Raw genomic sequence first — 12,907 nt, 5'->3', positions numbered from 1 at the left:
GTGCCCATGTTGCAAAGAGGAACTGAAGTTTGTCTCTCTTTTCCAAACTAGTGGCTTCTTCGTGTTCCAGATGTTGGTCAAAATATGAAAGCATTTAACAAATTGCAATAGTAAGATTGAAACATGTTTATGTGTTATGATATTCTCCAATAAAAACCTTGGTTTTGTTTAAAAGTATAGAGACAGATGTGGACATCTACTCAGATAATTCTAAGTGGCAGACACAGAAATGCCCAGGACTTGTAAGAGAATGGTCAGGCCGGTGAGATGTGTTTGGATCTAGATAAAGCTTTCCTAAGATGTAGCTTTTGTGCCCGACAGAGGGTCCCAGCAAGCAGAAGAAGGCAAGAAGGAAGCCATGTAGAATGTGCAGGAGACTAGAAAGAGCTTCTTACTGGTGATCCTAAAGAAGAAAATGAGTACAGCAGTAAGAGAAGGCTAGGAACCTGGGGTGCGCTGCACAGCCCAGAGGCAGTTCAACAGGCTGGAGGGTGCCCTTCCCAGAGACTCAGTTGGTCTGAGCCTCTTCCAGGCAGCCCAGTCTCTGCCGCTTTCTTCAGGGAGTGTCTCTATGCCACTGGGCTTCCTCTGGTGGGCAGTGGGAAACCCAGGAGAGTCTTAGCCAGAGGGAAGGAATGGTCTGGTCTGTGCTTTGTTGAGAAAGGATCTCAACGAGTAGCGCTGGCTGTCTTAGAACCTGCCACGTACACCAGTCTGACCTCAAACTTGTCTGGTAGACGGATGGCGTTAGAGTCCTAGAGACCTGATTCCCACTTTAGACAGCAGATATGAGACTGGCTGGAAGGCACAGCAGTTTTGAGATGGTTTTCACTTTCTAGATAAAAAGGTGGGTGGGGGTTTGAAGGAAGGAACACATTTTTACTCCCAGTACGGCCACACGCGCAAACACAGTGGAGAACTGCTAGGTACAAAAAGAAGCGTATCTTTTCGTGTCATTACAAGGGAAAAGGAGTCTGGCTGTGTTGGAGATTGAACCCAGGGTCTCAGTGCATGCTAAGCAAGTGCTGTGCCACCCAGCCACACGCCTAGTCCTCTCTGTCACTTAGTTACACGCCTAGCCCTCAAGTCCCTTATTATCAGATATTAGAGTGGGTTCTACGATACCTCCTGCATCACCAAGAAAGAGCACACATCCAGCTTTTTACATTTCGGTTTGGGGAAAGTGTTTATTATGGACATAATTTGCCCATTCTTTCTGGTGCTTTTTTTTTGGTTACTGTTTGTCTCTGATTTGAAATGCTTTCTGTTATTGCTTTCCTGGCGAAGTTCAGGTGCGGGTTGTGAACTCCTTAGACTTGCTCATCTCTCCCACCTTCAGCCACTTGCCCACCCTCTCTGCCCCCGTACGTTCCAGAAGCAGCTACCAAGCAGCAAACCTGAAGAGGAATTTTTAAATCTCTTCTCCACATCCCTAGGTGGTCTAATGAACTTTCTTACATCCCGATCCTTCGTACAGGAGGCTGAAGGTGGCATCCTCTATTCCAGAACTCTGGGCAATGCTAGGAGGAGGCAGGAGGACCCTCTGGATTCTGGAGGGAGGAGCATGTGGGCACAGATGAGTTCCATCATTCATTGAGGGGCCCGGAGAAGGCATGGGGAACTCTAAAGACACGGGGAAGAGGAGGGTCAAGGATGTGTGGTATCTATCCAAACATTGCTTCTGTGGCCTAACAGCTCAAGAGTGTGTAAGGCGATCTTGTGTAAGTGAAGTTGTCCACGCTGGAGGACTTGGGGTGTGGTCAGTGTGAACCATCTGTAAGGAGTGTGGCTTTGATCAGCAGTCTCTATTCTCAGAGACCTCAAAGACCGATTTCCTCTCTGTATGGGTGGACATTACAAAACGGGGTTTGCCTGTGCAGCTTGAGGGATGTTTGAGGGTGACGATATTGAGTAACGGTCTAGTAAGAGAATTTTCTCCCAAGCATTAATGGAAGCCCTACTGTGCCAACGTGGACTATAATAACCCACTTTGGAGAAGTAAGCATAAAATATGCAAGGCACTCCTTCAGCGAGGCAGGAGTGTGTGATAATCCATGGTTCGCTGTCTCAGGGCTGGCTTCCTATGGCCTTTCAGATTTCCCCTTCCCTTCTCTCTTTGTAGGATTTGTAAATCATTTCCCATGCTAAGAGCAGGCAAAACCTACTGGAAAGGGGAAGCAGAGACTTGGCTTTGCTTGACTCCATTGGAAGTAGGCGATGGCCTTAGTGCTACCTCTGGATTAGGGTCTCAACTCTGTCCTTTGCTCCCTGAGAGCATCAGGACAGAGCTTCCTGGGTCTCGGTTTCTGATGCACATTTCAGTGGGGAATAATTTTGAGCCTCTCTCTGCACACAAAATGGATTCTGTGTCCTGCCAAGGCGTAGAGTAACAATATCGTCTAGGGGAAGAAGGGCGCTTTGCGGCTAATCAGCCAGCTGCTGGCATCTCCTTTCTTCTCATGGAATCAGGAGTTGATGTTGCTGAACTCAAGCTCCCCATGATGGTATGATCTATCGGGGTGCCACTGAGGCTGCTGGGAGGCCCAGCTTTCAGGGCGTATGCAGCTGTCATGTTTTCTGCCAGACACAACTCCAAAGAAGCTGAGGGAAGAGGTTTTCCAGGTGTGTGGCTGCTCTACCAGGGTGAAGGAGACGGAAGGCGATCGTTGTTTGGAAGGCGGCAAGTCACCAACTGAGACGTGCTAGAGGGTTGGCGTTACTCAGAAGGCGAGTCCCTATCCATTTTAGACCCAAAGCAAATTCTTCAAGCCCTGTTGTCGTTGGCTAACAGCAATTCCCAAACCACAGGCTCCAGAGATATGAGCCAGCGTTCCAGAAGAAGCCACCCACGCACGGGAGAAGGGAATCAGGGGAAGGAAGTCTGGCTCAGGGTTCTGGGTGTTCAGACTCCATAGATCTTAAGAGTTTCACGATAAGCCCTCAGGCAAAATTCTGGCTGTGTTCACAACTACTTACCTGGGCAGGGGATAAGCTGACTTTCCTTAAAGTCAAAATCCATGAGTTGCAGGGTTTTTTTTTTTTTTCTCCATGTCCCATCTGCTGAGGGGGTGGGGCTTAAGAAGCTCTCTACTGCGTGGGAGTGGTCAGATCGCTCCCATTCCACTTAGGTGGTTTTCAGACTTGTCTTGAATGGTATTCTGTTAACTTTTAAAAAATAGCTCCTCTGGAGTGGAGGAAAGGCTTGCCTTCATCTCTGAACGGGCTAAAGTGTGAGATAATGCCTCGTCGGGCATGGCTATGCACGCCCTTAATCCCAGCCCTCGGGAGGCCGATCTCTGAATTCGAGGTCAACCTGGTCTGTGGAGTGAGTCCAGTTCACGACAAAGAAACACTGTCATGAAAAACGGACAGCAGCAATTAAACAAACAAACAAATAAAAGAAGGAAGGAAGGAAAAGGGAAAGAAAATAAAACAAGATGAATGGATATTTGAGTGTCTCACAGGCAAGCTGCAGTGACAAACTCGTGGCGTCCTCACAGCAAGAGAGAAAACTTGAAGGACCCTCACGGGTCAGGTACCTTTGTAACTTCTCAAATTGAAAAGAAACCTCGATACCATCTACTTAAAGCTCAGCCCAAGAAGAGGTCACAAGGGATTCTCAGGCTTCAGACCCTGCAGACTTTAAGCCTATTTATGGGTTCTGCATGGGTGCCGACACACACACACACACACACACACACACACACACACACACACACACACACCACAACCCCAACACTTCAGTTGCCATAGGGCACCCTTCCCCCATAACCCTGTGCAATCAGGAGCTGAATTTGCAGGGAAAGGGATTCTTGAGAAAGAAAAAGGAATTCCATACTGGTGAGGTTAGGGCTGCAGTCCTTGAAGCCAGATGGTTTCCTGGAGACAGCAGGGTAGCTGGGTGAGGTGGTGTGGGGGAACACCATCCAGAAGCCAGGAGAGCTAGAGTGGGCACTTGCATGTGGCTGGCATCTGCTTAGCCCTGCGGATGGTACCTTCACAGCATCCCATCTGCCTCCAACATCCCCAGCCCAGGACCTAAGTTGCTCTATTCTGTTCTCCCCCCATTTTTGAAAACTGCCCTGCTCTGATGCTACTTCAAAGTCCCCTGGGAATGCCAAGTCGCCAATTAAGCCTCTTTGAGGCAGATTCTCATTCCTTCCCCACTAATTGAAATGTTACTCCTTTTACTAAACCCATAAACCACCCAAACACAACGGCCTTCCTCGTTTGCATTGTAACAATGTCCCTAATGTCCTTCCAAGAGCTTTACGTAGAGGCAAACCTTTTCTCCATCCCCCCCCACCCCCCCAACGGTCAAAAGCAATTCCGAGGCAAAGGCCTTCATTTCCATCCCTATACAGCTGCTCATTAGCCAAGGTGGAATAAATTCCCTTTATTCTGGATTCATTTCCCAGGATGATAATGTCTTTTTTGTCTGAGACCACTGTTCCCAAACTGGCCTTAATTGCTGATAGTAATTGAGTTAATGCGTATTTACAGCCGGTAAGGTTAAAAAAGGTCTCCTGTAGTTTTATTTGCGACATTTTATTTCACCTGCAATAAAATCATTAACAAGTTGTCCCCGTGTTAATTTTCTGGCCCTTTATCTTGTCTCTGTCTCTTGGGAAAGTAGGGTGAAGGCAGATGGCTCAGTCTCGGGGTAGTTCTTTCGGGGAGCCCAGGCTTGCTCCTCTTCCAGGTTTCCTTCTATTCAGAGAAGAGAGCCTCTATGGTGAAAGAAGATAGCCTGGGGCCACGATGCTCTGCACTCTCCCAGGCTCTTGGCCAAGTCACAGGCGGGGTGATGAAATCCCATCAAAGCCACTGGGCTGGGCCAGGCTCCTGCATAGGCTTCCAACCCTCAGCTCCAGCCTAAAGTGGCCCACAGGCCGGGCATAGAGCCGAGGTGTCAGGCAGCGTGACAGGTCGGGGCACCAGAGAAAGGGGCTGGAGAAGGCACCTATACTTGTGGGCAATGCCAGGGAAAGCCAGGGGCTTTCCACACTTCACACTGGGGGGTCTGAGGCTCCTCTGTGGCAAGCTAGTCATTCTAGCTTTCATGTTTGCGCCTTACAAACCGCAGTGGGAAAGGTGGAGTCCCCGATTCACACTGGGCTGCTGGCTTCTTTGTCATTTCTTTGGAGCAAGGCTGATTTCCAGGGGGAAATAAAAAGAACCTGAGTCATTCTCGTGGCCACTCCCAGATACCAGCAGCTCCCTTGCTTCCCCATGTGCCACGCATGGGACACTGGTGGCTTCTGTTTTTGAGGTGTTCAGAAGCAGGGTCTGCGTCACCAGTCAAATTGTAACAGAAGTAGCTGGCCAAGGACTCAGGACTTCCTAAACCTCTTCAGGTTAGAGGCCACCATATGACAGGTGGAGGTTTGGGAGAAGGAGATGTGGACTAGAAGGAGATGTGACCGACAACTCCCAAAGATTTGAAGGCAGATGTTGAAAGTGGCAGAGGCCCAGTCAGCTAAAAATTGTCACATCAGGGGTGGAGGACAGCTGTCCCCCACATCCTGTGGATACACAAGAAATAAATGTCTGTGGAACGGAGCCCACTCCATGCTTTGGGAAGTCCATGTGGCACTTAAGAAGCCGCTCTATATTCTGACATGCCCAGTGCCCTGCCTGTGCCTGTGAATGGTTGCCTTGCTCGGGATTCTCACTCTCTGAGACCTGTCTGTCTCACGTGGCTGTGAGTCAGGCCCCTCTACAAAGCCGTACCATGGGTAGAGGAAGCACAGATCTGAGCTGATTCAACCGTTGCCCTGGCATCCTCCCAATGCCACCTCTGCCTGCCTCTAGGCAGATTGGAGCGTCTGGCCAGGGGTGTAAGATTTCACAAATCTGTTCTGAGGCCAAGAATCTCAGAACCAGAGGACATTTCTCTGAGACTCATTTCAGAACGGACGGATGTTTCTGAAGTCAGGCTCCCGAGCCCTGAGTGAACAGGCAGGGGAAGGTTAAGCCGCTTTCTGGGGACAGTTGCAGCCTGTCCGAGGTGGGGGAAGGAGGCTTGAGCTACTCACTCTTGCCCCTTCATCTTGCAGACAGAGAGATGGAGACCCAGAGCCAGGAAACAACAGACTCAGCCTAAGGCCTCCTGGCTTAAGCCTGGTGCTCCTTAGCTGATGACAGAAATAAGGCAGATGCTGTGGGCTGTCATCAACTGTCCCTTTGCCATTCTTGGTACCTGCTCAGCATTCTTCATCCTCTGGAATTCATCAAGACATGCCTGTCTCTGAGTCGCGACGCATCCACATTCACAACCAGTACTCCACGGTGCTGTCTCCTCCAGGCGTATTTCAAGTCCTGTTTCCAGCGATTTCTAAAATGCCAAGGGAGAGCAGATTGCAGAGTTCTGCTTTTCTCAGGAGGCTGTGTCCCCTGTCCACCAGGAGGCTGGGGCTGCTGGAGGAAGCGGGGACCTTATTTCAAGGCCCAGGGGAGGGACTGCCTGCAGTAGACAGTCCTAGACTGGTCTAGACTATTTTTAGCTTCTTTGTTGCCGCCAGTGCAAGAACTTATCCCATCTTACCGAGGAGGCAACCAAGGCTTGTTAATTTACTCAGGTCTCTCTGCAAGAGAGTACAGCCTTTTTGACTCAGAGCCCTGAGCTCTTCAGTCTGCTGCTCAGAGGGACAGGTTGCCTGCCCCTCATCTAACTCAACTGCATTCTCTCTTCTCGTATCTGCCAAGGCCCAGGCTTATTTCCCAGAGTTCAGAGGCACACTAGCCAAAAACTGAATCCGACCAATTCCATGGGGGGAACTGGCTTCCTATAGCCAGAGGCGTTCTTAATTGTGATGGTGGATTCAAAACTCGTGCTTTTTTGCTCTTGTAACTTTCCCTCTGGGAACTTGAGGAGAATTGGAATCCTGAATATTGGAGTAATAAGCCGTAAAGTCTGTGTTGTTTTGTTGTAGTTTTGTTTTTTGTTTTTCCCATTTGACACAAACAAGAGTCATCTTGGAAGACAGAACCTCCATCAGATTGCTTGGGACTGCTCGGCAATGGCTTGGAGAAAATGCCTCTGTCAGATTGCTTGGAAGTAAGTCTGTGGGACATTTCCTGGATTAATGGTCCACGTGGAAGGGTCCTGCCCACTGTGGGCAGTGCCATTCCTGGGCAGGTGGTCCCGGGTTGTATAAAAAAGTTGTCTGAGAAAGGCATGAGGAGCAAACCAGTAAGCCGTGTTCCTCCATGGCCTCTGCTTCAGTTCCTGCCTCCAGGTTCCTGCCTTGGGTTCCTGCCCTGACTTCCCTTCGTGATGTAAGCTGTAAGAAGAAGCAAACCCTTTCCTCCACAAGGTGGTTTTTCATCATGGTGTTTTATTACAACCATAGAAAGCAACTGAGACAAAGTCATTGCCTTTACCAGGGGCCATAAGCTCTCAGTGCCAAGTGTTAATAAAAAGTGCTTGGGGAGAGATCCTGGAAGGCAGGACCCGGATTGGCTAGTCTCCACCAAAGACACAGAGGCACCAGCATTTTCCTCCCGTCCCACAGCTTGAAACAGGCAAGGAAGCCACCCACTCACCTCTACTACTCTCCTTTGGGGAGTGAATGTTTAGTTCGGGTTGTCGGTTTGAGAGACTCTGGAATAACCCTTAGGGCATGTCCATGAGGGGCTTCCTAGGTTTCACCAGTGACTTTGCTGCTTTTTCTATTGCTGTTTGAAAACACCACAGGCAGAACAACTAAAGGAGCAGAGCTTTATTCCTGCCCAAAGCTCAGGAACAGCCTACTCTGGTGGAGACTTCAATGCTGCAGGAGCTTCAAGCAGCTGATGACGTCACATGCACAATCAAAAGATAAAGGCAGTGAATACACGCTGCCATTCTGTTCCCTCTCCCCATTTAGACAGTCCAGGATCTCAACCAGGAACAGCCAGATTCACAAGGGGTGGTTTGCCCCGCCTCCATTAATGTTCTGAGGACAATGCCTTCAGGTATGGCCAGGCCCAGTCTCCCAGGAGATGCTATAATGATTGTGCTAATTGTGGATTTCATCCTAAATAAGGGCAACACCATTGCACGCACTGGGATTGAATGAAAAGAAAAAGCTAGTTGGGGATGTTACTTTGTCTCTCTTTGCCCCCAGACTACAGATACAATGTAACAAGTGCCTTAGACGTCTGCAACCATGATTTCTCGGCTGTGATGGACTATATCCCAGAACTGAGAGCCCAAACACACCTTTCCTTCCTTATGTGGTCTTTGTTAAACATTTTTGTAGTAACAATGAACAAGTCTTTTCTTTCTTTTTTTGTTTTAATCTTATGGGAATAAAAATGAACGTTTTTGTTTGTGCAGACCTCCCCCTCCCATGGGGTTACAGTCCCTCACACTGAGAGGTTAGACCTGAGACTGCCTCCAGCACCCATTCTTCGCTGCTTGATTGCCTGGTTGAATGAAGGAAATTTGCTCCGCGTATATACCCTTTAACATTCACGCATGCTGCCAGGCACGGCGGCTCCCACCGTTCATCTCAGCACTCAGGAGATAGAGGAAAGAGCATCTCTGTGAATTCGAAGCCGGCCTAGTTTACACAGAAATTTTCAGGATTACATAGAGAGACCCTGTTTCAAACAAACAAATTCACCGCGTGCGTTTCCAGTTAGATATGTTTTTGGCCTGTTTTCTTTAAAAAATGAAAACAAAATCTTTGAGAATCAGAGACCTGACAAAGTCTTTCAATCTCGGGCACCCCAGGAGATGAGTCATTACATTTCAATGGCTGGGTTCCTGGAGAGGAGCGCGGGGTGGGGGTCTTCAGGCTTGTTCAGCATGCTCTCTCATGACAGCTGCAACTCCAGTCCTCTGTCCGCACATCACAGCTGTCATGGCAAAGACATCTATGCTCAGAGCAGTGGCTTGTTTAGGGTTTCGTGGTTTCTAAGCGGCAGGTCAAACGTGATTCTTGTCTACAACATCATTTTCTCTTCTATAAGTCAATACATAGGCATAGTGTACTGGTTAATTTTTGTCCGCTTGACGCAAGCTAGGGTCATCTGTGAAAAGGAGCCTCAATTAAGAAAATGCCTCTGTCAGATTGGCCTGCAGGGACATTTTTCTTGATTGATGTGGGAGGGTCCACCTCACTGTGGGTGGTGCCACCCCTGGGCAGGTGGTCCTGGGCTGCATAAGAAAGCCGGTTGGGCCTAGAGGAGCAAGCCTGTAAGCAACGCTCCCCTCCCCCCAACCTCTGCCTTAGCTCCTGCTGCGAGTGCTTGCCTTGAGTTCATACCCTGGCTTCCTTCAGTGATGACTTCTAAGTTGTAATGGGAAATAAACTCTTTCCGTCCCGAGTTTCCTTTGGTCATGGTGTTTTATCACAGCCATAAAAGGCAAAGTAGGAGACGTAATGAAGAACAGCTTTTCTAATTTAATTTACTGCTGGAGAACAGTTGCTCTGAGAATAAAGGTATACAATCTGACAAGTTCTCCCATCTGTGTGTGTGTGTGTGTGTGTGTGTGTGTGTGAGAGAGAGAGAGAGAGAGAGAGAGAGAGAGGTGTGTGTGTGTGTGTGTGTGTGGGTATGTGTGTGAGAGGTGTGTGTGTGTGTGTGTGTGTGTGAGAGAGAGAGAGAGAGAGAGAGAGAGAGAGAGAGAGAGAAGGCTAGAGGTTGTTTATGAGTGCCTTCCTCAATTTTCTTTCCTCCTCTTCCTCCTCTTCCTCTTAATTTTTTGAGAGAAGATGTCACACTGGTCTAAAACTCCCAGAGATTCACCCCCTTGGTCATCCCCTGCATTCCCGTCCAGCATTTCCTGTCTTCTCCTGTGATAGAGAACTAAGGGAACTCAGAACTGCAGATAAGAACTTTTGCGTCACAGCATCTATAGCTCCAAGAGTGGGGTGGAATTTCGTTTTGGGGACCAGAGTTGGAAGGCAGCATGGAATCAGGTCAGGTCATCTCACAATGGCTGGGTAAAGCCCCTAAGGCAGACAAGAGTGCCAGAGTCTCGTCCCTCCGTGTTCCCTCCAAAGTGAACAGGGGCTAAGCACCCTTGTAAGACCGTTGGTCTCCTTTGGTGGATGTGAATTCAATGGCTCCAGGGCTCCATTCTACACATCCTGGCTCCGGCTTAAGTTTTAAAACTAATTCTCTCAGCATTAATCTGAAAGGATTCTTCAAACAAAAGCTCAACATCTGAGTCTATTTACCCAGTGTGCAGCTGTGTCAATCGGCCAAGACAAAGCCAGGCTTCCTGGTCAGACCACAATGGGCGGCAGGTAGTTCTCAGAACAGAGGCGCACAAGGCAGGGGCCTCTCACCAGGCCACCACCCTCCTTCCAATGAGGAAGAGCTGGAGCCCAGGGGTCAAGAGAAAAGGAGGGTGTCCCGCCCCCACCTCCCCCACACAAGTGGAGACTGAAAGATATGATCTGTAAGCCGATCAATTAGGGCTATTAAAAAGGTAATTAGCCCTCTTCCATGGAAACCAAAGACAGAGATGTGAAAAGAGGGAAATCCATTTCCATGTGGTTACATTTTAATGTGGCTGGTACCTTTAGTAAAGAAGGAGGGCTGTTGTTGTTGAGAGTGTCACTTGATCATCTTCAGAAGAAGGGGACATCAGTTCTGTGACAGGACGATCTTATGATAAAGACAGGGATGATTTTTTAATTCTCTAAAGAAACGTGTTTTGTTTTCTCCTGTCAAACCCTCTGTAAAAATGGAATGGCCAGATTTGGGGGGCTAAAGAGTTAACAGTAATTCCCTTTTTAGTTTCCTTTCCGTGGTAGAACTGTGGCAGGAAGTAAAAGATGAAAATATCAACAATGCGCAATTTGTCCTGCACCCTGTATGTGTGAAAATCAGAATTAGTGTTTCTGTTCCCTCTCTTTTCAGGCGTGTGTGGGTATTTTGATAATAAAGGCCAAGAGGGAACCAAACAACAGAGAAAAGACCTTTCTCATAACGAGAGTCGAAGTTCTCTGTTGACTGAAATCCATGATACTTCTGTGCCCCTGACTCAGTTCACAGCGAATGCCTGAACCTATGTTTCCACGGCCTGCGTTCATGCTTGCAAGTAAAGAATAACTGAAACATCTTCCTTTTCCTTCCGTCTGAGAGTCTCCTTCTCTGGACTCCCCACTTCACTTCTTCCCCCCACATAGTGAGCTGCACACACTCCAAGTTGCCACTGGGTGTTTGTAGTGCATCTCCTAATCCACGCAAAGATGTTCAATATTTAATGGTCTCTGAAGTCTCCTGCTTCCACCTCTTCAGGCAATCATGACTTCTGTTTTATTTCTATAGAGAGGTTGAGCTTGTTTTTGAATTTTACATAAATAAAATTCTATGGCATGAATCCTTTTATATCTGGCACCTTTTGCTTAATTATTTCATAAAATTATATGTAATTAAAAATATAATTATAAAAATTTATAAAAATTAATTATAAAATCAAATAAATTATTTATTTATTCCTTATCGAGATTCATCTTGATGCTGAGTGTATTAGTAATCTATACTTTTGTTTATAAACAGTATTTGATTGTGCGACACAGGTCCACAATGTATCCATTCTTGTGTTGATTGATATTTGAACTCTTGGACTAGGATGAATAGAGCTGATACAAAGAGTCTGGAATAAGTTTTTGGTGGCCATATGTTTTTACTTTCCACAGGCAGTTTACCCAGGAGTGAAATTGCTTGCTCATAGGTTGGGTGTATCTTTTACTTTGGTTCCTAGCACTGTGTTGAGGGACTCTTGTAACTCCAGTTCCAGTGGATCTGACACTCTCCCCTGGTCTTCAGGAGTACTCCACTTGTGAGCACACACCCACACACTGACACACAGACAAACACAGATAATTTTTTTTTTTTTTTTAGAGGAAGAGAGAGAGAGAAGGAAACCAACAGTTTTCTAAAGTGGCTTTACCATTTCCCTTCCCAGTAGTATGATTAACATTAAGGTGTTTCTGCCTCTTAAGAGGAGCTTGGTGTCATGGTAACCATAGCTATCTGAAAAGGTTATCTCCTCACAGTTCTACCTTGTCCTTCTCTTGTGTTTAATAATGGTGGGTGCTTCCCACATTGTCAAAGCCTCCTGCGTAGTTTCTTTCACAAACTTTCTTTAAATTTATTGTCTACTTCTATTTAAAAAACTAATATATAACTTTTCTTTATGTATTCAGGATGAAAGTCTCTTTTAATGTGTAGAGATTGCAAATATTTTGTCTCGGCTGGGGGCTTAATTTTAATTTTCTTACTGGACTCTTTTTAATGACCAAGCTTATTACTTTATGAAATAAGGAATTTCCGGTGGTTGTTTTTGATGGTGAGTACTTCCTGCGTCTGTCTTCTCTGAGAACTCTGTCCATCCCAGCGCTGTGAGGATTCCTGCTTACTCCTAGCTTTTGTGCAAATTTAGCTTTTGTGATGAAATCTATTATTCATCTAAAGTTAATGCTTTGGATCGAACCCAGGGATCATGCTAGGCGAGCCCTCTTCCGTGGAGCTATACCCTACCCTCAAATTCTTTATTTGTTCGTGTTTGTTTGCCAAACTGGAGATTTGTCTCAGGTCCTCATGAAAATGCATTATCACTTTAACCCTCAAATTAACCTTGTGATATATGGTGTGAAGTAATGGTTGGAGGGCTATTTTGTTTTAAAAAAGTATCTAGTAGTTCAGTACCATTTCACAAAGGCTTCCCCTGTTGAGTTTCTCTGGTGTTTTTGTTACAAGCCAATTGATTATGCGTGACTTTCTCCAGTTCCCTTTTCATTTCTTTGCCTATATGTCAATAACCCGTTGCCAAGATTGTTGTATATTTTTAATGTCTTGATATTAGATTAATGTGTGGTCCTTAAGTCTTGATCTTTTAAATAACTTTATTTTGGTCATAGTAAGTCCTTTTTAATTTTGCATAAACTTTAGAATTAAT

Source organism: Microtus oregoni, unplaced genomic scaffold, assembly GCF_018167655.1.
Source record: "Microtus oregoni isolate MIOR12 unplaced genomic scaffold, Mior012 000162F_ref0000463, whole genome shotgun sequence".
Lineage (NCBI taxonomy): Eukaryota > Metazoa > Chordata > Mammalia > Rodentia > Cricetidae > Microtus > Microtus oregoni.
The sequence above is the reverse complement of the archived record's forward strand: the minus strand, read 5'-3'. Positions refer to the sequence as shown.